Genomic DNA, 25,582 nt, shown 5'->3' with positions numbered 1-25,582 from the left:
CTACCTTCCAGAAAGTGGTTGCTTTTCTTTTCCTAGAATTGCTGCTATTCTTCTCTTTGATCTTCTCTTGAGCATGTATGTGTTCAGAATAGTTTGATAACTATCTAGTTGAACTCCTGGGACCTGATGATATTAGGTCTTATACTCCTCCAGCATCTTGCTTCTCCTCTTCAACGTGTCATATTTAAAGAGCCCTTGTTAAGATAATGTATGTCTGGCTGGAGAAACTCAGTAGTATTAGCTAACATTCAAGTGCTTAATTTGTGTCTGGAATTGTGGTAAGCACACTGTATTGGTTACCTTAGTTAATACTGAGAATAAACTTATGAGGTAGATATTATTGTATTTAATCACTTTTAGGATATACATTTTTTTTTCAAATTTTAACACTCTGGAATCTGGTTGTATCTTTTTAAAAAAAGATTTTATTTATTTATTTGAGAGATAGAGAATGAGAGACAGAGGGAACATGAGAAGGGGCAGGGTCAGAGGAAGAAGCAGACTCCCTGCTGAGCAGGGAGCCTAATGCAGGACTCAATCCTGGGACTCCACGATCATGACTTGAGCCGAAGCAGTCGCTTTACCAACTGAGCCACCAGGGTCCCAAGAATTTGGTTGTATATTTCAATCAAAAGCATCTTACATGCATAATTTAGAACATTCTTTTCTGTCCTAGTGATGTGTAAAATCATGGTGAAGCTGAGAAGAGAGAAGGCATCATAGATTAGATGACATATGCTATTAGCCACCATCCTCCTTTATCCAGTCTTACCTAAAAGGAAACTGAGACATGAGTTAAGTAAGCTTTTCAAGATCACAGAACTGGTAAGTATTTGAACCAGGATTCCACAAATTTGTTAAACTCAACTCAGGACCATTCTGTACAACTTGTATACTATGCTGCCTGCTGGTAATCTAGCAAAACTGGTGCTTCTGAATGGTCATCCTCAGAGAGCTCCAGACTTGGGAAGTGGAACTAGAGAGAAAGAATTTTTGAGGACCTCTGTGGGCCATTGAGTGAGGGGCAAGTCCTAGAGTAGAGTAGTTAGAGTAATCATGAGCAAAATGGACCCTGAAAGAACAGAAAACCTATGAGATTGTTGGGAAGCCTGAAGGTGAAGGCCACCCACTTCACTATTTTGTCTAGGGCCAGACCTGCATGGGTAGAAGGTTCTAAATTGGGATGGAGAAAGAAGATCCTTACACAGCAGGGAGAGTTAGTTCTTTATAGCTGTCTTTGTATCTGTTTATCTGTATCTATGCCTATACTTAGATATCCTTGTATCTAGGTCAATCTATATTGAAAGAGATTTGTATCATGCTTTTTGAAAAGGAGCTCTGTGTTACTAACATTTTCTTACCCTACAGTTAGTTCTAAAACTTTGTGTATTATACTTGCTTTATTTGTGTATTTTATTTTTTACAGTGCCTAGCACAGTTTCATGTAAATGGAAGGTCAAATATTTTTTGAATAAATGAACAACTTTCTCTCTTACCTCAACACTACACAAAATCTTGGAAGCATATTTGCATTTAGAAGAAGGATGCTTTAATGGGGGTGGGGAAACTCTTGAAGAGTTTTATCAGTTGCAGAAATAACAAACACCACTGCACTTTCTATTCTTGCTTGTCAAGAAATGAAGTAGGCAAATTAAAGTAAGCCAAGATTTAGCACTGCTGCCCTGCCTCCAGTAGTAAAGATGAGCCAAAGAAAAGACAAGCCAGTGAAAATACTCTGTTATTACTCCCTGTCAGCCCCAGTGACCATTTGCTCAAACACGGCACAGACCAACACGTACACACACACGTATATGAAGTTTTGTATTTTCCTTTGCTTGTGTCTAGTCAGCTCAAATGGGTCGACTCATGTTTTGGCTCATGTAACTAAACCAGACTCTCTGGCTCAGCTCTACCTGCAAACTTTCTGGCCTTCTTGGGTATAGTGAAGTGGTTTGAGTTTCTGAGAACAAATAATTAGGCTCCAGAAGAAGGCTATTAGTTTCTGCCTCTGTGCGTTCTGTGACCCTGTGAAAAGGAAAACAGAGTTAGATAAGGACAGCGCTCAGCTACACGGGCTTCATCATATTCCTCCTTTTAGTGTTATCAGAGGTTTATTTAATTATTATTCTGGACTTGATAAGCTTAGGGATTAATATTTTAAAATTATTTCTCCTTTTAATCAACCACATATGATACATTAGACACAGAATTAGCTTTGGTGTGGCCTAGAAAGCTCACCTTGTCTTTTTTATTTATTCTCACACTTTGGGCTTCCAAGGTAATGAAGTTTTAAATGAGGCATAAGAGGATAATCATATCTAAGAGGCTATGAATAAGATATTTGCTTATTTTATTACTTACACTACCTACTCCACCATTTTTCCTACATCTTTTCATGGTATCTTATTCATAGCCTCTTAGATATGATGATCCTCTTATGCCTCATTTAAAACTTTATTTCATTTCAGAAAAACATCAGAGACTTGTTTATTGGGAAAATTGCTCATTTCCAGTGTGGACTAACTGAGGCATTGACTCTGTCAATTGACTCTGTCATGTGAGGTAACTATGAGGTAATAATTGGGCCAAATATTTCCCTTGCAGTTCACAGGGACAGCATTTAAACCAACTTCTAAGTAGTTTTAAAATGTAGTAGAATGTAGAACATGAATCTCACTTTCCAGGTACGTTTCCTTTATTAGGGAAATAACATCCAGAAATTCTTATCTATTAATCATATTTAGGCCTTTTTCCAAATTAGGAATCATCCTACTATAATTACTTACTAATATATATCTACACAAGTAAATTTCAGTGACCTGTCTGCATGTCCATTTACCCAAGGGCAATTACTAACACTATTTTAATAGAAGTTACAAACATTTAATTTCATAAGAAAATCACAGCCTTGTCTGTTAAGTTTGAGGTAGGTAGGGAAAAAGGTGAGAAACACCTTTCTCATACTCAAGTTCAGAACTCATATCCAGAGAAAATAAGACAGAACCACCTTCCCAAGGTGGAGCTTTTCATTCTTAAGGGGAAATGGCAAAAGGGGTAGTAATCACCTCAGCGAGCCAACTTTCTGTATTTAGTCTTATTTATCAGATGGTATTTTATGATTTATAGATTTGAGGATCACCTATAAGTTAATAGAATTGAAAGTTACTTTGACAAGCGAGATGATAATAGAAGTAAACTGCTCATTTCATGGAATAGGAATATGAGATCAAAGGAAAATAAAAACAAGGATTACAGGGGTGCCTGGGTGGCTCAGTGGGTTGAGCACGGACTCTTGGTTTCAGCACAGATCATGATCTCATGGTCATGGGATTGAGCCCTGAATCGGGCTCCATGCTCAGCATGGAGTCTGCTTGTGACTCTCTCTCTCTCACCCTCTGGCCCTCACCACCACACACTCCTCCTAATAAATAAACAAGTTAAAAAAAACCCAAAAAATAAATAAACAAAACAAAACAACAAGGATTATAGAAAAGTCAACTATATAGCCATTATTTTACCCTACCACCCAATAATTTTTTTTGTAATCATAATTCCTTGAATAAGGGAAAAACTAAGGTGGGAAACTGGTTGAAAACCAAAAGTTGGGTATTAGAAGAACTGGGGAGGTGTGTTTTTTCATTTTCCTGTTTATCTTTATCCTTTGCCTTTTCAAGCCACAGGAGAAGGTCCACCACCTTTAGAGGTTTTGGCTATCTTACTCACTTGATTCTTTTCTTATCTTTTAGCTTTGATGCTATCCATTGCTTTTCAATCTAACACATTCTGAAGCTTGGTACTAAGGTAAGAAAATGTCATATTGTAAGTTTGGAATTAGACACTGGCCATATCCTTCATAGTATAAGGATAATGTTAAAAGTCCTTGGTGGTGATTTAGCAACACTTTAATTTTTTTTTTTTCCAAGGACTTATTCTGCTTCTCTCTTTGGAATACCAGAGAGTTTTGCTTGGGTCCTTCAACAGCTGACTTGGTTAGATCTTGATGACTCAACAGAGTAATCAATCTGGGGTTCATACATTTCATTGGAACCCTGCAAATTTATAATTTGGTGAAGATCAGCAGGGCAGTTCCAATGAACTGCACCAATAAAAATCATCAGCTACATGAAGACAACCAGATCCTCTACCAGAAACAGACACATGATGAGTTTGGGACCCTGTTGACAGGGTCACTTATAACCATGGAAAACTTCTGAAAACAGTTTGATTGCATGCCCTTCTTTTGGCTTCTATATAGCTTATGTGATAGACTTGTAGACCCTGAAGCTTATGGGGACAAAGAAAGGAACTAGGATGACATAAGAAGCTACAGTAATGAAGTTAAAACCTTTGGGGAAAATAGCAGTATCAGTACAGGATGAAAGACAAGCTCAGCTTTCTTCAAACTGTGCCAGAAAATCAGATGGTATATTGTACAGGAGGCTGCAGAGCACTTTCCCAGGTAACACCAACTATATGTCCTTCCTCCTGTCACTGGGCATGGAGGCTTGGGTCCAAAGGTTAAAGAGCAATTAGAAGGAACTGAGTGGTATCTAGTGGCTCTACGATGGATTTTCCAACAAGGGCAGGAGAGAGAGAGAGAGGGCAAATAAAATATTCACACTGTTGGCTCTCCCAAGTCTCTTTCTGCTTCGTGCTCAGACTCTGACTACTAGTAATGTTTTGATATATGGCTTTCCAGACTTTCTCTATTATTTTATATGCTAACTGAAACTTTTCTTGTTTAATATTTCACTTACAAATCCCTCCTGCCTTTGCATTTTTTCCTCACTGAAAGTGTTCTTCAATTATTTTCTTTTGTCTCTCTACTCCTGTGCTAATCCCATTCCCCTGAGGTATCTTCTAGTCATGTTTTGATATATAACCTTTCAGGCTTCCTCAATTATATTATATGCTAACTGGAATCATAGACTGTTTTCACTGGAAGGGACCCTGAAGATCATCTTTCCACATCTCCCCACCCTGCGCTGTCCCTCACTGCAGGCTTCCAGTAGATTACATAGAGAGGTCTTGAAATGCCACCTCAGCCAGTAATTGAAAAAAACAGACAAGAACCCAAGCCTCTTCACTCTTAGTTTAATGACCTTTCTACTGAAAGATTTTATTTTCTTCTTAGTCTGTTTCATGCCCTGAAAAGTAGTTTCTATAAGATGGATTTAAGGGATTTGTGGCTAGACTTAGTTTATGAGGTGACCATTCATTTCCATATGGATAACAAACAAACAGGCAAGCAAACTTCTAACCAAATAGAGATGAATATAGTTCATCTCCTTTGTTCCTCCTCTGGCCTCAGTGAATGTGGCCCACAGGCCCAGTGCTCTGCTTTACTAGAGGAACTTTCTTGTGCTAAGATTATCCTTGGATACGTGTACATGGAGTCAGCTTTTGCCTCTCTTTTCTCCTACTGGTCCCTTGCTTTGGGCATAGGCATAGCTCTCCCTGCTTTCTCTTCAAGTGCTTCTGGAAAGATGGAACTTAAACCAGCCAACCTATTCGAGTTGCTGATTTTCCAAGTATCTTCTAGGTATTCTTCATTAAAACCAGGATTCTCCCCTGGTGCGGGACATCGTGTTTTTGACTTAGGTACACTCAACCAGTAAATTTACCAGTAAATTATGACCTACCTTATACTTCTAGTCTTGATTTTTTCTTTAAATTTTGAAAGGTACTCTTCTCTAGGCTAAGTTCAACTTGAGCATACACATACATTCCCTTTTATAGATAGAAAATGCACACTTTCACAAAAACACTCTAACAAAATCTCTGGAGTCTCATTCTGCCTCTACCCTTCTTCCACCCCGGTCATGTTCAGAACTTCTCACTCACCTGGCCCACCTGGAAATCCTAGGATTACTGTTTTCCCCTCTGGGCCCAGGACTTTGGTCTTTGTTCCAAGTCCATCATATCTTCTGAGTTATAATAAATTTACTTTCTTTAACTATAGTCAGATCTCTGACAGAATTCATAGCGATTTTTGGATGAGGGATTTTTTTTCTGCCAAGGATCCAAATTGAACAAACTTGAGTTTTGAAGGAAGAACATGTCAGGGAATGGATGCCAAAGAGGTCCACTCCACAAATATATTGAGCAATTAGCAGAGTGCAAGTGAGCTCTTCTGAGTTTGATGGTCGTAATTGTTTCCTCAGGCTCTCTTTCTTTCACATAACCCTTTGTCTCTCGTTGTTTTCCTTTGTGTGTGTTTGTGAGCAGGTTGTGGGGAATGTTAAACAAGCACTGTTTTACTCCAGGTGATTGTAGCATAATGCTTTCATGTTTACCTTTCATATCCACTTTAAAGATGGAATCTGTTTTACCGTTGGGACTGCTGCTATGACCAATTCTGTAGCATTGCCTTCAGTTCAGACACATGCCTCTGAAACCGTAATCACTAACAGATGCTGCTCTGAATCAAGAATTCCCCTCTCTGGCTACTCAGCCTGAGCAATGAGCTGCCTAACTTGGATCCTACTAGCTTCTTGAAAAACTCCACAGGCTTCCTTACTAGCATACTGGTAACATGCAGAAGATTGATATTTTCCAGGCCCAAGTAGGACTTTGAAATAATACCTAGCAGTTGTAGAGAGCTATTTATTTTCCCCTCCTCCCACAAGTGTTTTCACAAACGTGATCTCATTTTATCCTTCTCCTAGTCCTTGGAGTTAAGTAGGGAAAGCAGTATTTTCCCCCAGGAACCTGAGATCCAGAGATGTTAAGTAACTTGCTCAAGGTCACACAATTAGCCTTGACTGCTAGTCTGGTCTTCTTTCCACCAAAATGACACTAGTATTTACTTTGTCCTGTGTCAAAGTTGTCTAAAATCTTTTTGGGTGCTAAATGAATCCACACTGTCATTCTTAAGCTTAGATTTATATTAAATTTATAACAACATTAAGTATCTCCTGTCCCTCCAGTCCTTAACTTATAGTGATTTTGTGTGCCTAAAAATTATTTGGGAGTCTTGTTCAGTGATCAAAGGTGGAGTCCCAAATTCAGCATTCAAAAAAAAGAAAAAAAAAAGAAATCCAACCACCCAGTGATTCTGCATCAGATAGTCTGTGTAAACACTATTCTTAGAGCTAAAATAAGCAAGGCACTTAAGATCCCTGAGCCTTAGTTTCCTCATTCAAAAAACAAAGGAAAACAGACTACAATTAATAAACAATTTCCAGAAACCAACATGGATCCTAACCATAATGATTTGCATCAGAATTCCTCTTAAGGAAGAAACAGTAATTGTCTGGAAAAACACATTGGAGGTAGACAGTGAAACCTCTGGGGTCTGGGTTTCTGGGGAGTTTATGGAAATGCATGGAGTTAGGTGCTGAGTATGTTGAGGGGGAACAGAACAATCCCTGGTGGTGAGATGGCCAGAAAAGACTCTGGAGAAGAGGGATGGTTGATAATAAGGAGTTCTAAGGTATTTGCTCTGTGGTGTAGGCTGTGGTCCTTCCTTGTGTTTCCTACATATTCAGAAAAATCTATGTTTTATGTGAATAGAGGCCTTTCTATTGAATGAAGCTGGATTTAATTCTGGATTAATATAATGTAGAACTGAGCAGAAGAAATCATAAAAACATAAGTCTTGGGAATTTGTAGAAATCTTGGAGATGACTTTGGATTTCTTTGAACTAGAAGTAGAAGCACAAACCCATTTCACCTAACTATCATGGGATAGATGTGAACAGGGGTCATCTGGGTGAATGTATGAGCAGGAACACATTATAGAAAATACTATTTCTGAAATATTCTCATGGCCTTAGAAGAACTAGAATGTTATTAGAGACCTCATAAGAAAGGTGCACATCAAAAAAGTGAATGTGAACAAGGATGTTTGCAAATAACAGGTGAAAGAGTAGGAACTTAGAGGTATAGTTCTATAATGGGCCTGGATTGTGGAATGATTTTAACTAAGTTCTAATGCCTTTGTTACCTTTCCTATGCATTACATAATGGTAGTGCCCATGGACACTTGAAGCTTTTTTATTTTTTTTAAACTTTATCTCTTTATTTTTATTGTGTAATATTAGTTACCATACAGTACATCATTAGTTTTTTTTTATGTCATTAGTTTTTGATGTAGTGTTCATGATTCATTGTTTGTATATAACACCCAGTGTTCCATGCAATCTCTGCCCTCCTTAAGACACATCACCAGAATTGATGCTTTTAATCTAGTAGCCAGAGTCAAAAATTGGGGGGTTTTCTACACTTGGAAGTATTTATGTCAAGGTTTTCAGAAAGAGTTCTTGGTCTGAAGAAGCAGATGATGGGGATGGGGGAGCAAGGTGAAGGGTTAAGACATTGACTTCCAATTCAGCTAGAACATATACTAAATATATATGTATTATCCATGATAATACATATACATATACAAAAATGTCCTCTTGGCAAACAGGTAGAAGCCCAGATATGTAGCCTTAAAGGTGAGGCTATGTCTTCATCTGTGATATGGATACTAGAAAGTCTCAATATTCTTCACAACTTAGAGACTAAAATGACTGGATTTGATGAGAATGCTTATGTTGAATGGTATCAATACTCTTGGTAAAAAAAGAGAAATACCATCATCTACTGAAAAATAAAAATTGGGATTACAGTACTAGTTCTGGGAGAAGTAAGCTAGGGAGATAGTGATAAATCAATGGCAAGTCTGCCTGTAGGTGACTGGGCCAAAGAACCCCTATACAGTCTTATACAAATTTCTCAAAATCTCCCTTTATCTTCTTACCCTCAGTGAAATTCAGTTCCCTTTGGGAATACTGCTTAAGGGGGTTTCCTCATTTTCCACTTCTTTCAGCATCGTGGGACCAGGATGAACAAGCAGAGAAAAGCCCAACTTCTTCTGGTTCCTCTTTCATCATTTATTCTTTTTTTTTTTAAAGATTTTATTTATTTATTTGACAGAGAGAGATCACAAGTAGATGGAGAGGCAGGCAGGCAGAGAGAGAGAGAGAGAGAGAGAGAGAGGAGGAAGCAGGCTCCCTGCTGAGCAGAGAGCCCGATGTGGGACTCGGTCCCAGGACCCTGAGACCATGACCTGAGCCGAAGGCAGTGGCTTTAACCCACTGAGCCACCCAGGCGCCCATTCATCATTTATTTTTGTTATCAGCAAATATTTGTTGAGCAGCTTCTAGTCTAGGTCCTCTGGGTTAGGTGCTGAGAATACAATTGAGAACAAAACAGAGAGACTGTCTCACAGAAATTATCTTGTAATCATTTTGTTTCCTTAGATAAATACCTCATTTGAAACTTATACTGTATATAAAAATACCAACCTTTCTTTTTGCTATCATTCACTGAATTACCCATTTGTGATGACTTGGATGCCTGTCCTTCAAATCTAAGTTGTGGGTATGAGGAAAGCTGAGCATTCTTTGAGCTGTCTCTACATTTTTCAGGTGATGGAGAACCAAGCTCTAAATTAATTTTTTGTAAGCCATTTCATAAAACAGAAAGATATATTGGTATTAAAACTTTGCTTTGGGACATCTTAACCTATTCAGAAAATTTAATTATGAATGTGATGGCCATACCCTTGATTTGATCCTTGTAATAACAAAGTATTATAAGTTGAGTGACTTAAATAAACAAAAGTATATTGTCTCCCAGATCCAGAGGCCAGAAGTCCAAGTTCAAAGTGTCAGCAGCTTTGGTCCCTTCTGAGGGCTGTGAGGGACAATATTCCAAGCCTTTTTCCTAGCTTCTGGTGGATAGCTGTCAATCTTTGGTGTCCTTGGCTTATGGATGCATCACCCAATCTCCATCTTCACCTTCAATATGGGTGTTTCCATGTGTGTGTGCCTCTGTGCCAAATTTCCCTTTTTAATTTTGGTGCAATTACATTGGACAGAGTTCACCCTAATGGCCTCATTTTAACTTGATTATCTGTATCTTCAATATAAAGTCACATTCTGAAGTATTTGGGTGAGAAATCAAAAAAATCTTTTTTGGTTATGGAAGGGGGTTACACAATCTAACCTATAACACTTGGCAAACATACCTAAAGCAACTAAGTCTTGCTACTCTCTTTCCATTTTCCAGTCTTTTTTTCCTAGGGCTGTAAGTTCATTTAATGTATGATCTGTCTTCCAGACTATCACAAGCAACAGTTCTACCAAATGTTAGCAAGTAGTTTTAGCCTCTTACACACTTCATCACCATGCAAAGAGAGGGTCCTAAGCCAATCCCACCTTTTCTTCACATTCCAATTCATGATTCTGGAGATACTCCCGAATTAGCACAGTGTTCATGATGGTTGCCCATGGAGGCCAAAGAACACTTGTAACATTGGGCAATTCATATTACCCTTAAATTTATAAGTAGGTCCATTTGTATGCTTGCCAATTCCCTGCAGATATTAGGGGAGGTTGTATTCTCTGTGTCTCCAACTCTCAATGCTTTTTTGACTATATCAGTTCTCTCAGTCCCTTTCCAATTTCTCCCAATATATTAGTTCACTTTTGGCTTCCCCCACTTTTTTTCTGTATTTATCCTGTACCCTGCAATCCTCTTCTTCATTTTGTCTCTCTCTCTCTTATCCTCAATAGTATTACTTCTTGTTTTTTGTTGTGCTGATCCGAAAGAAGGCCAGCACCAAACTAGTACCAAACTATAGCCAGTCATTCCTGTCCTCCTCTCACCTGTAGCACATTAAGTACTTGTGGAGGAAACCACAGAGTCCCTTCAGCTTTATGGTGTTTAATTTAACTGTGTTCTCAACACTACTAGGGAATCCTCCAGGAGTTCTCTCTCTTCCATTCACACATAGGCCATAATAGCTTAAGACTCTTTGAAAAGTATAACTTTGGTTTTTCAAAAATTCTGCTATGCAAAAAAAAAAAATGATCCAGTAATTCCATAACTTTTACCTTTAGCTTCTACAACATTCATTTTTCCTTTTTTAAATTTAAAAAAATTTTTTTTAATTTTTTATTTATTTTATATTTTATTTATTATTTATTTTTCAAATTTTTTATTTATTTATTTATTTATTTATTTGACAGACAGAAATCACAAGTAGGCAGAAAGGCAGACAGAGAGAGGGGGAAGCAGGCTCCCCACTGACCAGAGTCTGATGCGGGACTTGATCCCAGGACCCTGAGATCATGACTGAGATGAAAGCTCAGGCACGTAGACAACCTACAACATTCTTTTCATTTGCACCCATTTGTTCTAGTTTCGTTTTTGTTTCAGTATCCCACCTCTTGTTCAATTCTGTCCTTTGTCCGTGTGTTCTATCCTACACTTTTCACCTTTTCAGAGGTCTTACTTCCTTAAATACCTCTTCTTTATCTTTGATTTTTAAAAATATTTATTTATTTATTTACTTAGAGAGAGAGAGAGCGAGCATGTACGTGAGAGAGCGGGGGTAGGAGGAGAGGGGCAGGGCAAAGGGAAGAAGGATAGAGAGAATCTCAAGCAGACTCCCTGCTGAGTGCAGGGCCCAACCATGAGGGGCTCAATCCCAGGACCCTGAGATCATGATCTAAGCCAAACTCAGATGCTTAACTGACTGAGCCACCCAGATACCCTTATATGGTTTTACATATAGGATATACATTCCACAATACATTATTATAGTTTTGACTTAAATGGACATGTATCTTTTAAAGAATTTTAAAAATGAGGTAAAGTTTTTTTATTTTTAATTTTTTAATTTTTTATAATCATATATTTTTATCCCCAGGGGTACAGGTCTGTGAATCACCAGGTCTACACACTTCACAGCACTCACCAAAGCACATACCCTCCCCAATGTCCATAATCCCACCCCCTTCTCCTAAACCCCCTCCCCCCAGCAACCCTCAGTTTGTTTTGTGAGATTAAGAGTCACTTATGGTTTGTCTCCCTCCCAATCCCATCTTGTTTCATTTATTCTTCTCGTACCCACTTAAGCCCCCATGTTGCATCACCACTTCCTCATATCAGGGAGATCATATGATAGTTGTCTTTCTCTGCTTGACTTATTTCGCTAAGCATGATACGCTCTAGTTCCATCCATGTTGTCGCAAATGGCAAGATTTCATTTCTTTTGATGGCTGCATAGTATTCCATTGTGTATATATACCACATCTTCTTGATCCATTCATCTGTTGATGGTAAAGTTTTACAATTTTCCACATCTTTACCATTTTTGTAATTTTTGTTCTTTTGTGTAGATCCAACTTGCCATCTGGTATTATTTTTCTTCTCAATAGAAACAGCCTAGTGATAAATTCTCTCAACATTTTTAAGATGTCTGTTTTTAAAAAAATACTTTTTTAATTTATTTGACAGACAGAGATCACAAGCAGGCAGAGAGGCAGGCAGAAAGAGGGGTGAAGCAGGCTCCTTGCTGAGCAGAAAGCCCGATGCGGGGCTCAATCCCAGGACCCTGAGACCATAACCTGAGCCAAAGGTAGAGGCTCAACCCACTGAGCCACCCAGGCACCCCTTGAAGATGTCTTTAAAAATATATGTTTATTTCATCTTTATTTTGGAGGATTCTTTATTAAATGAAGAATTCTAACTTGACAAGTTGTTTTGTTTTGCTTTGTTTTTTTTTAGTAGTTTAAAGATGTTGTTTCACCCTCTTCTTCTAGTTTCCATAGTTTATAATAAGAAGTCTTTAGTTAATTTCATTTTTGTTCTTCTGTTCATCATTTTTTTTATCTGGTTGCTTTTGAAATATTTTCTTTATCACTAATTTTTAGCAATTTATTTATGATAACTTTGTTCCTATCTTTGGCATTATCTCTAGACCTCAAAACCTCATAGAATTTCTTTCTTACTGTATGTGTATTTTGCTTTAAATACTTAAACATAGTTGTAGTGGCTGTCTTAACACTCTTGTTTTCTGGTTTCATCATCACTGTCATTTTTGATTGTGTATTTTTCAGTACTTTTTCTTTTATGGGACACAGTTTTCTGCTTTATGGCATGTTGAGTAATTTTATATTATATACCATTCATCATGTGTTTTACATTGTTGAGTGTATTTATTTTATTGTCTTCCTTTAATAATGGTTAGGTTTTGTTTCAAGAAGTGGTTAGTTTGGGGTGCCTGGGTGGCTCAGTGTGTTAAGCTTCTGCCTTTGGCTCAGGTCATGATCCCAGGGTTCTGGGATTGAGCCCTGCATCAGGCTCTCTGCTCGGCAGGGATCCTGCTCCCCCCCCACCCCCCACCCCCTGCATGCCTCTCTGCCTACTTGTGATCTCTGTCAAATAAGTAAAATCTTAAAAAAAAAAAAAAAAAGAAGTGGTTAGTTTACTTCCAAAACTATTGGTTATTTTTGAAGCCCTTTTGAAAACTGGCATAGTACATCTAGACCAGAACTCTGGATCTCCAGTATTTGAACAGCAACTGAATCTTTTCTTCTTGGTTTTCAGCTGTTTGTTTCTATTCCTCTTATACTTTGTAATTTTTGATCAAATGGCAAATATTAAAATTTTTCAAGATAATTTGAGAGTCTAAATGCTGTCCTTTTCTTCAGAGAAGATTTGCAGCTGCTTCTGACAGGCAGTTCACCTCGGTATAGTCTGGGATGGAGCTGGTTTGAAGATGGATTCCAGTATACATGAAGGCTAATCCACTTCCAGTCTGACTGTAGGAAGAAATCTTTTGGGAGCCCTAACTAAATGCTTGTCATGTTTACTAAAATTTCACCTCCTTGATAGGCCTTCCTTGAGGTATAGCATCAGCAAGCTACCCAAGTTTTGTTCTATTTCTTAGTATCTTTTATTTGCTAAATTGTGTCTTTCCCAAATTCATATGTTCTAATTGGCAGTACCTCAGAATGTGACTGTGTTTGTAGATGAGATCTTGAAAGAGGTAATTAAATTAAAACGAGGTCATTGTGGTGGGCCCTAATCCAATGTGACAGGTGTACTTTAAAAAGAGGAGACTAGGGCACAGACATGCATAGAACGCAGACCATGTGAAGACACAGGGAGGGGTTCCTGGGTGGCTCAGTCATTAAGCAACTGCCTTCAGCTCAGGTCATGATCCTGGGGTCCTGGGATCAAGCCCCGCATCAGACTTCCTGCTCATGGGAAGCCTGCTTTTCCACTCCCGCTGTTTGTGTTCCCTCTCTTGCTGTCTCTCTCTCTCTCTGTCAAAAAATAAATAAAATATTAAAAAAAAAAAGACATGGGGAGAAGAGGGACATCTACAAGCCAAACAGAGGGGCCTTAGAGAAAACCAATCCTCTAACCAATCTGAATTCTCAGATGCTAGACCCTTGCAAATCAGCAAGTGCATTCAGAAGAGCAGAATACAATCTTAAACTTATCTCAGTACTTCTTGACTCTTGGAGAGCTTTACCTCTCAAGTTCTGCTGCCTGGAGAGTTTCTGATGCTTTCAAACCCATTATTTTATTTTATCCAAACTTTCATGTGTGTTTGTGTGTGTGTGTGAGGTTTGGTTTGATAGAAGCATGTATATCAAAGTTGTAGGTGGAATTATTTTTATATTAATTTTGAACCTAGGTATTTTGTTAAATTAAATTATTGTTTGTAATAGCTTTTTGATTAGCTCTTGTTTGTATCCCTCCAAAATTAATATGTTGAAACCTAATCCCCAATGTGATTGTATTTGAAAGTGGGGATCTGGGGAGTGGTTATATCATGAGGGTGGAGATTTCATAAATGGGGTTACTGCCCGAGTTAAAGAGATCCCAGGGAACTCCTTCACCTCTTCTGCCATATTAAGACACAGTGAGAAAATGGTTGTCTGTGAACCTGGAAACAGGCTCTCTGCTGGCACCTTGATCTTAGACCTCCCAGTCTCCAGAACTACAACTATGAGAAATAAATTCCTGTTGTTTGTTATCCATCCAGTGTATGCAATTCTGCTATAGCAGCCTGAAACCAACCAAGACAGTAAGTACCATATCTGTCTTAAAGCACTGAATATTGTTGTGAAATATGAGGCCAGTCTAATTTCTTTCCCTTCATATTTGGTATAGGAAAGAATGTGATACCGATACAATGATTTAAAATATATTGAACTTTATATCTTTTTTCACACGTCAGTTTGGCTGGTCTAGGTTATCAGAACAAATGCTGCATAAAATCTTCCAGGGAGCAATTTCTGTCTTATTGCTCCACCATCCCCCTAAGGCATTGTTCTCACCCCCAAGATTGGAGGTGGGACCCGTACATCTACATTCTGGCTTGAAGTAGAGAAAAAGAGGCAGAATTCAGGGAAAGCAGCTGTCTTTAAATCGCACACTTCACTATAGCACATATCCAGTTGTCCAGAACACAGTTATGTGTCTACCCTAAGTAATTTCAAAGACAACTGGAAAGTGTATTGTCTACCTGGGTAGCCAAAAATAAGAGGAAGTTTAGAAGAAGCAGGAAGTCTACTTCAAACTCGTAGATAACTTACTCATTTTGCCTGATGCCCAAAATTCTTTGTTGTTGTTATTGTTGTTTTTCATCTTTATAATTCAGTGCTATTGCTTGGGTATGTTTTAGTTTTCTGATCTCTTTGCATTAATTTAGTTTTGTTGTTTTTCCTGTGATTTCTGTATGAACTGCTATTTTAACTTACAGGTTTAAGTCCCAGTTTTTTTAAAAATTATATCTTTAAATTATTTTTTCTTTGTTTTGTGTTGTTTTGTTATTGATTTAGTCTATAGTTTGTATCTAATATTTTGCTTGCTTTTCTCAATCCTGTTCTTCTATTCCTTGGTGTAATTTCAGTGATGGCTGTTTGTGCTGCTCAATATGGACTTGATTTCTTGGATGGATTTATTTTTTTCTTCTATTTATTTCTTAAGTCTGCCAGCTCATGTTTCATCTCCTCCAGTTCTCTGCTTTGAGGTCTTTGATTCATTAGGTGACTTTATTCATGACCATATATTTGGTCATGATTTTTATCTGCGCAGTGGCCATATTTTTCTGGTGGGTATTCATCACCTGCCACTTGTTTTTCCCACATTTTTCTTCTTTTTCCTGAAAGTAACTTTGCATAGATACTTGGCTGGGTCTTTTTTGCTTATTACTTTTGTGAATGAGGTGAATTCTTCCAGTTACTTGTGAGAGGTTCCTTCAGGGGAGAGACTAGAGTAGTGTTCCAGGCAAGGAATAACTTTCTTTGGTTCACAGCAAAGCTCATTATGACTAAGTGGTGTGTGTGTGTGTGTGTGTGTGTGTGTGTGTGTGTGAAATCTTTCAACCTTCATTTCTCCCTAGTTTAAAGATATCAGCAGTTTCTGGACTGCTTATAATTAAAGATCCATCTCCTTTATCTTCTACAATGACACACGGCTTCTCTAAAGAAATGTGTGTTGCCTTGTTTAGTCCCACCTCCTCTGACTATTCTTTTTTTTTCTTTTCAGCCTAACACAATTCATTGTTTTTGCACCACACCTAGTGCTCCATGCAATACGTTCCCTCCCACTCCCCGCCCCTTCAAAACCCTCAGATTGCTTTTCAGAGTCCATAGTCTCTCATGATTCACCTCCCCTTCCAATTTCCCTCAACTCCCTTCTTTCCATCTCCCTATGTCCTCCATGTATTTGTTATGCTCCACAAATAAATGAAACCATATGATACTTGATTCTCTCTGCTTGACTTATTTCACTCAGCATAATCTCTTCCAGTCCCGTCCATGTTGCTACAAAAGTTGGGTATTCATCCTTTCTGATGGAGGCATAATACTCCATAGTGTATATGGACCACATCTTCCTTATCCATTTGTCTGTTGAAGGGCATCTTGGTTCTTTCCACAGTTTGGCGACCGTGGTCATTGCTGCTATAAACATTGGGGTACAGATGGCCCTTCTTTTCACTACATCTATATCTTTGGGGTAAATACCCAGTAGTGCAATTGCAGAGTCATAGGGAAGCTCTTTTTTTAATTTCTTAAGGAATCTCCACACTGTTCTCAAAGTGGCTGCACCAACTTGCATTCCCACCAACAGTGCAAGAGGGTTCCCCTTTCTCCACATCCTCTCCAACGCATGTTGTTTCCTGTCTTGCTGATTTGGCCGTTCTAACTGGTGTAAGGTGGTATCTCAATGTGGTTTTAATTTGAATCTCCCAGATGGCTAGTGACGATGAACATTTTTTCATGTGTCTGATAGCCATTTGTATGTGCTTCATTGGAGAACTGTCTGTTCATATTTTCTGCCTTTTTTTTTATATTATTATCTGTTTTGTGTGTGTTGAGTTTGAGAAGTTCTTTATAGATCCTGGATATCAACCTTTTGTCTGTACTGTCATTTGCAAATATCTTCTTCCATTCCATGGGTTGCCTCTTTATTTTCATTTTTTTATTTTTTATTTTTTATTTTATGTATTTATTAGACAGAGAGAAATCACAAGTAGATGGATAGGCAGGCAGAGAGAGAGAGGGAAGCAGGCTCCCTGCTGAGCAGAGAGCCCGACATGGGACTCGACCCCAGGACCCTGAGATCATGACCTGAGCCAAAGGCAGCGGCTTAACCCACTGAGCCACCCAGGCGCCCGACTCTTTGTTTTCTTGACTGTTTCCTTTGCTGTGCAGAAGCTTTTGATCTTGATGAAGTCCTAAAAGTTCATTTTAGTTTTTGTTTCCTTCCTTTGTCTTTGGAGATATGTCTTGAAAGAAGTTGCTGTGGCTGATATTGAAGTGGTTACTGCCTATGTTCTCCTGTAGGATTCTGTGGGGTTCAGTGAAGCTCCCTTTAAAGCCCCAGGCATCCTGTTCCCATTGTTTCAGTCAAGAATTGTGGTTTTGCCATCTACTTGGATAACTGTACTGTGCTCTGCCTGATTTGTTTGAGATCTTTAGTCACAGATGTCTTTTTGAGTATTTCCCTGCATCTCGCAGCCCTTCCTCAAGTATTATAGTTCAGGGTTACAGGTGTCTCCTTACTTTATTAGAGATCACTTTTCTCTCTTTTCATTGCTACTGTGATTTTATTTCTTTGAGAAAACTGGGTAGGCATATTTTGTCTGGAATTTTATAAGCAAGTACTGTGAATAATAAATATAGTGAAATCCACTATTTTTTTTTTAGGATTATTTTAAGTGGTATATTAATGAAAATTCAAGAACTCCAATAAGCTTTTCAAAAGTTACACAGCGGTGCCAGTCAGTAGAGCATGCAACTTTTGATCTCTGGGTTGTAAGTTTGAACCCCACGTTGGGTGTAGAGATTACTTAAAAAAAAATCTTAGGGGTGCCTGGGTGGCTCAGTAGGTTAAAACCTCTGCCTTCAGCTCAGGTCATGATCTCAGGGTGTTGGGATCGAGTCCCGCATCAGGCTCCCTGCTCAGTGGGGGACCTGCTTCCTCCTCTCTCTGCCTGCCTCTCTGCCTACTTGTGATTTCTGTCTCTCAAATAAATAAAATCTTTTAAAAAATATTTATACAAACTGTATTCCTCCAATAACATATGAGAGTTTCTATTCTCCTATTCTTACTTACATAGATAGAGCTTTGTCTATTAGATACTCTGATAAACCTCTTAAGTTGTACTTTTAATTACTAGGTGTCAAATACTTTTTAACCTTTTTAAAAAATGGATCAGTTATTTAATTAGGTTCTTTGTAAGAAATCCAATTGTGAGGGTAAACTCCATTTGCTAGAGAAAACATAGAGCAGAGGTAGTCCTGAAGCTGAGGAACAGCCTTGATTTTTGGCAGAATTTGCGGGTCCACAGCTTTCTGATCAACCTTGCACTGCTCTGTAATCTCTTGTTTCTCTTTCTTGGTGTGGAAGATCTCATCCTCCTGGTGTCTGGGCTTACTCAGCTTCTTCTTCTTGAAATAAGTAACAGTGAAATGTTTGGGTATTTTCACACTGCTGGTATCAATTTTGGTAGAAGGGGCAATGACAAATTTCTGGTGTGTTCTACGCAGAGGAACTCGATTGAGGGACAGAGGTCCAGTCACAAGTAGCAAGCCACTACTCATTTGTTTCAGGAAAACTACCCTCTTGCCTCTGTGGTGCCCAATGAGGATGATCAAAATGGTCCCAGGGGTGATGCTAGCTTGCTTTCTCACATGTTGACTGAAAGGTTTTTTTTAGCTATGGCTCAACATCTTTCGAGGTGCATCTTCAGTAGGATAATACCTAGGCATTTTGTGAAGTTTAACCACTTGGGTACCACCGTTCTTGTCTCCAGCAACTGGTTTTGTGACAGTAGCAAGAACCTTCTCCTTTTTCTTTTCAACTCTGGATTTAGCCGCTGATACTTCCTCTTGTACATGGACTTTCTGGAATACGTAGGCCATCAGGAGTATCTGCCAATTCCTTCGACTAGGACAGGGTTTCGGCTGCAGTGCAGCTTCCCCTTCTATGGTGTTTTAGCCTTAGGGTTACTCTTCTCAGCCTTGCCACCAGCATTAGCCTTATGGGCTTCAGGTTTCTTCTTAGTATGCGGCTTCTAAGTTTTTTCGCCTGCCATCTTGCAAGAGTGGAAGGAGCTTTTTAATCTTTTTTTGAGAATTTTCCATTACTGTCTGTTAGTGATTTTTGTTTTCTTCTGATGACTTTGTCAACTTTCTATGGATTATTCAGCTTTCCCTTAAGAGTGTGTTGCATATATTTTTCTTAGTCATTTGCCTATTTTAGTATTATTTTTAATGTAATTTTTTTTTACCAAATAAAATGTATTTTTGTAGAAAGTTTCATATTTTCCTGTATACTGTAGGTGCCATTTTCCTGACCACACTAAGATTACATATTCATAAATATACCCCTTTACTGCTATAGAGCTTTTTAAAAAAATCTTAGATCTCTAATAAGTCTGGAATTTGTTTTAAATATAGTAAAAATTATTAATCTGGCTTATTTCCTCACAATGGTTAGTCATGCACTCCTTCACTATTTACAGATTATTTTCCCTGATGTGAAATACTACACTTTACACATTAGTCATACAGAATTACATATTCTGCTCATAGAGAAATAGTTCTAAACTCAAATTTTTTCTGTTGTTTGCTTGTTTTTATGGCATAATTACATAACTAAATACTACTGTATTTTAATTATCTTTTTACATACTAATATATTCTATTTTCTAGCAGGTCAAAAATTCTATCATTAGTAAAATTTTCAAAATCTTACTAGTTTTGTGTATTATTCTTCTAGATGAACTTTGGAATCTTTTGTTGAGTTTCCAAAAATATATCATCAAACCCATTGGGATTACACTGAGTTTATTTATTTATTTGGGAAGAAAATGACATCTTGATAGTATTAAGTCTTCTTTACTGGTAACATGATATAGTTCTCTATTTAAACATATTTTCTTTATGTCCTTCAATAACAATATTGTGGTTTTTCTTCACAGAGATTCTGCACATTTCTCTTGAGTTTAACTCTTAGGTGATATAATTGTTTTGCTATTGAGAATGTAATTTATTTTCTAATTCATTATTGTAAAGTAGAAAAATATTGAGATTTATTTATTTTGTGATACTACTCTACTAATCCTTTTTATAAATCGTAGTTGCTTTGTAGAGTATTTTTTTTAGTTTTATGCATAGGCAACGATGCCATCTATAAACAATATTAGTTTTTCTCCTTCTTTTTAGTAATAGAACTGGGAGGCATACTTTACTTGTTTTTGATTATAATAGGAACATATCTATTGTTTTACTGTTAAAGTGGATTTTTTTGGTAGACCATGTGTAGTTGGATCTGTGAAAAATATTTTTGTTTTCTCATCTAATGATTACTGTCTTTAAATTGGTATGTGGATCATTTACTATTAATGTAACTATCTTTTAAAAAATATTTTATTTATTTATTTGACAGAGAGAGAGATCACAAGTAGGCAGAGAGGCAGGCGGGGGTTGGGGGGGGGGAAGCAGGCTCCCTGCCAAGCAGAGAGCCTGATGTGGGGCTCAATCCCAGAACCCTGGGATCATGACCTGAGCCGAAGGCAGAGGTTTTAACCCACTGAGCCACCCAGGCGCCCTTTAATGTAACTATTGATGGTTGCATTTAAGTCTATCTTTTACTTTTCTTTTAAGTCTACCTTTTACTTTTGTAATATAAATTTGTAATATAAATTTTGTAACAAAATTTACTTTTGTTTTCTTTCTTTCTTTTTTTTTTTCTTGTCTCCTCTGGTTTTGTCCCTTTATTTCCTTTTCCTATCTTCTCTTCTTTTTTAGGTAATTCATTTAAACTTATTGGCTTGTTTTCTATTACTCTTCATATTTCTTTAATGCTTGCTTTAGAGATGATGATATACATAACTAAATTGATATCTTTCCAACTCAAGCAAACTGCAAAAGCAAAATTTGAAGCCATAGTGTGTTTTGGATAAAAGAGTGAAATTAATCTAATTAACAAGATAACTTTGTTGTTTTGTTGAGAATAGACTCTAGGGATACAAATATTAAAGTAGGAAGACTATTGCAAATATACAGAAAAAATACAAGGGGTTTCCTTCTATTACTATTTTATTGAGGGTTTTTATTAAGAAAAAGTATTAATTTTGTCAAATGCTTTTTCTGCCTTTTTATTGAAGGATTTTTTAAAATTAAACTCATCATTTTATTCTGTTAATGCAGAGAATTGTATTGATTTATTTTTCAATGCTTAATCAGCTTTGCATTCTGGAATAAACTCTACTTGATCATGAGGTATTTTCCTTGTTATGACTTTGTTAATTTAAGATTTAGTAAGTAGATTACAGGGTGCTGGATGGTGAGCCATGGTTCTATAAGAGACCACAAGAGAAACTGAAATAGCTTATGACTCATAAGTCCTGAAGCAAGTATACAGTATGCCTCAAGGGACCACATAAGGAGATCAAGGTAGGGTGTAAGCAGAGCGACCTGGGGCACATGCATTTATTAGGGTCCATAGGGGGAGTGCATTCGGGTTCCCAGACTAAAGCTGGATTGCTCATTTCAAATGAAAAAAGAATGGGGTTTTGATAAACTCCATGAGGTCTTATCTAAAGGGTAATGAAAGGAAGACCCTGAGAGGCTGAGGAGACCATTGCTCACAAGGGTTGTTGGGGAACTCATGTGAGGAACTTGTATTTGTTTCTGACTCTGTGAGCTATTATCTGGGACATGTGCTTGCATTGAGGGGACTAGTATCTGTTTAAGACCCTGGTTTGCTAAACAAAATTGATGCTGAGGCAGCAATACCATGAAGTAGTTTAGCTAACTCTCAATAATTTGTTATGTATATTTACATTTGATATATTAATAATTGTTAAAGAATTTTGAGACTATTCATGAAGGATAAGGATCCATAATCTTGTTTTTGCAAGATTCTTGTCTAGTTTTGGCATTAGGTTTATGTTAATCTCATACAATGAAATGAGAAAGTCTTTAGAAGTGTCCTTTTTAGAGTACTAACTGAATGCTTGGGTATTCAGCCAAATCTCTTCATTGGACTTGTCAAAACATAAACATCTCTCTATATTGTAAGAGCCTCAGAATCTGCATTAATCTCATGGCCCTTGAATAGTTGTTCCCTATAAGCCTCTTGGAATCTTGCTCTGTGCATGCATAACTTAGTATTTATCCAGAGACTAAAGGGGATCTTTATATAGATATATGGGGCTATTATTCCATACAGCTGTGGTAAATTTCCTCACAAATTTCACTTTGCTTTCTCTACTCAGCAAGGTTTCTGCTCTCTATTTGTGATCCACTGTCTGTGCTGCTATTTCTAAAATTCTTCCAGGCAGAAAGCCAAGAAGAATATGAAGTTCATCTCATGCATTATTTTTCCTCTCGATAATAACACCTGCATTGTTTTTGTCCAATACTTAGAGCAATTTCTTCATTTATTTTTGTTAAATTTTTTTACTGAGGTATAATTGACATAGAACATTATATTAGTTAATATTTATATATATTGTGTAATTATTTTTGTTCAATTTTCGGGTTACTTCTTGTGGGAGAATGAATACAATACCAATTATTTCATTATAGCAAAAACTATATATCTAGACATGTCAAATTTGAGATGTCTATTAGGTAACTAGATAAAAAAGTATGGTAAACTGTTGAATACATGAATTTGAAATTCATGGATAAGGTCTATGCTGGAGACATAAATTGGGTATTCATCAGTTTATATAATGTATATAAAGTTTTGAAGTGGATGTGTCCTCCTAAAGAGTTAGTTTAGATTGAGAGGAGATATAAGTACTGAGCCTTTGGACAACTTTAAGGTATCAGGGAGATTAGGAAGAAACAACAAATTCAAAAACATCAAATAGGTAGGAGCAAAAATAATAGAGTATTGTGAACTAGAAACCAAGTGAAGAATATGTTTCAAAGAAGAGGTAATCTTCAACTGTGTCAACCAGTGCTGGTTAGCCAAGTAAGGGAAGAATATGAACAGATCATTGGATTTATCAAATGCTAAAGTCATAATAACCTTCACAACAGAAGTTCTTTTGGAGTAGTGGGGATGAAAGTGATGGGTGTGAATTCAAATCAGAATGGAGGGTTGGAGTAGAATTGGACACAAAGTATGGGGACTTTGTAAAAATAGAAACATAAAGATTATGTGGAAAGGAATGTAAATATATATAGTAAAGAATATAGAGTACTTGAGTGTTTGATAGAACTTAACTTGGACCTGAACTACTTTAGATGGAGGGGTATTCCAAGCATATTCTGTTAAATGTTCAACAACTGGATCTCTGGAAAGAAAAAAACCCTGATTTGTAGCATTTTCCAATTTCTGTGATGTAAACATATACTCCTGTTATGGGAGATTTCAAGCTACCAATGTGATGTCACTGAACATAGAAGAGATACTTATGGTCCGCTCTTAAGAGCTCAGCATATCACTGGACATATATTCGTTTTTACAATTTATTTTATGACTATTGGTCTGTTAAGATTTTCATTTTACTTATTCTTAAATAAGTTTTATCAATTTATATCTTCCTGAAAAATTATTCATTTAGTATAAGTCATCTTAGGCTGCTACTGAAAATGGAAAAAAACATAATGAAGGTTGTGAATTATTTAGGAATCAAAAATATACAAAACTTTGTTTACACTCTTCATTTGTGTGAAAATAATTACAATACAGTAAAAAAGCAATCTTTGCTGAGAACAGAAATATGATGTCCACTTTCATCACTCTGTCAGAAACAAACTTCATGATATATAAAAAGTATAGATATCAAACTCTTAATATATATACAAGATGTACAAACAAGATGTAATAGGACATTTTACATTAAAAAATCTGCCTGAGTAGAAAAAAAGACTAAAATTAAAACATTGCAAACAAACCTTATCTTTTTCTCTACTTCCTAGGAGATTTCTTCAAGTCTCTCTTCTAACCCTCCTACCATTTTCATTTATCCTACCATATTTTTAATTTCTAAGAGTTTTTTTTTCATCATCTTGTGTTTGTTCATGGATACAGTATATTATCATATGGATGACACTAATTACATTTTTGAGGTTTTATTTTGCTTGTAGTATTAGCTCTTTTCCTCCACATTTCTCCTAATGCCTTTTGGTTTGCTTTTTTCTCTTTAGGGTTAGAATCATTCCTCAAATGTTTGTTGATATTGGTGGTTACATCATATTTAAGAGCAATTTAAGAGCTCTGTATCTGTGTATGTGTAGATTTTAAATGATGTGATACATGGTTGGGTGATAGAAATGGGCCATTTCTTTGGGAGAAAGCCACACACACACACACACACACACATTTATAAAATACATATTTATATATTTTTTCAGTGAGTCAATTTCTCCAGAGTAAGTTCCTTAATCCATTGCCTGGGAATTGCAAACCTGGCTACCAGTATTCTAGGAAGCAAGTTAAAGGTGGGCACTCCTGGACATTAGGAGAAGGGAAAAATGAAGGGGGAGAAATTGGAGTGGGAGATAAACCATGAGGGACTATGGACTCTGGGAAACAAACTGAAGGTTTTAGAAGGGAGGCGGTGGGGAGATAGGTGAGCCTGGTGATGGGTGTTAAGGAGGGCATGTATTGCATGCAGCACGGGGTGTTATCCACAAACACTGAATCATGAAACACTACATCAAAAACTAATGATGTACTGTATGGTGTCTAACATACACACACACACACACACACACACACACACACACACACACACGTGGGCACTCCTAAATATCACCACTTGGTATATTCTTTCTAATATTTCCCCATTTTTTTCTGTTAGTATGCACTTTACTCCAATTCTCAATAAACCATGTGTTCCTAACTCTAGGATCCACTTGGTTTAGTATTTAAGAGAAGAAACCCTCAATCTTCTGCCAAAATACAGGAAGAGTGCTCATCAGCTGGTAGTATGAGATGTTCAGGTTCAGGAATCCTACTGCTGCTTCTTTGGACTTTTCATCCAGCTCAGCCATATTTGGCTCCAGCTATACACTCTCTGGGATACCTGACTTTTTTTTTTTTTAATTTCTTTTCAGCATAAAAGAATTCATTGTTTATGCACTACACCCAGTGCTCCATGCAATACGTGCCCTCCATAATACCCACCACCTGGCTCCCCCAACCTCCCACCCCCTGCCCCTTCAAAACCCTCAGATTGTTTTTCAGAGTCCATAGTCTCTCATGGTTCATCTCCTGAGTATTTCAATTATTGAGGCTGTCTTGGATTCTG

The 25,582-nt window shown here is 37.3% G+C and overlaps 1 long non-coding RNA gene and 1 pseudogene across 6 annotated transcripts in view; one reads left to right on the top strand and one right to left on the bottom strand.

Annotated features, from left to right (window-relative positions):
- Positions 1 to 2,639: 2,639 nt before the first annotated feature.
- LOC309868939 overlaps positions 2,640 to 25,582 on the top strand; it is a 168,760-nt gene continuing 145,817 nt past the window's right edge. For 4 of the 5 annotated variants that reach the window (XR_014313889.1, XR_014313890.1, XR_014313891.1 and 1 more), the window contains exons 1-2: positions 2,640 to 2,684; positions 3,747 to 3,801. This is a non-coding gene — a long non-coding RNA (uncharacterized lncRNA). Of the gene's footprint in view, positions 2,685 to 3,746; positions 3,802 to 3,923; positions 4,600 to 25,582 lie in introns of those variants that run through there. The other variant, XR_014313898.1, reaches the window with a different exon arrangement.
- Positions 18,525 to 25,325, bottom strand: LOC309870203 (large ribosomal subunit protein eL6 pseudogene; annotated as a pseudogene). Its single transcript has 2 exons — positions 25,236 to 25,325; positions 18,525 to 19,288 (listed from the first exon to the last, which is right to left on the bottom strand). The product of its transcript is annotated as a large ribosomal subunit protein eL6 pseudogene (transcript).

Source organism: Mustela nivalis (assembly GCF_964662115.1).
Source record: "Mustela nivalis genome assembly, chromosome: 7".
NCBI lineage: Eukaryota > Metazoa > Chordata > Mammalia > Carnivora > Mustelidae > Mustela > Mustela nivalis.
This window is presented reverse-complemented; position numbering and strand designations above follow the sequence as displayed.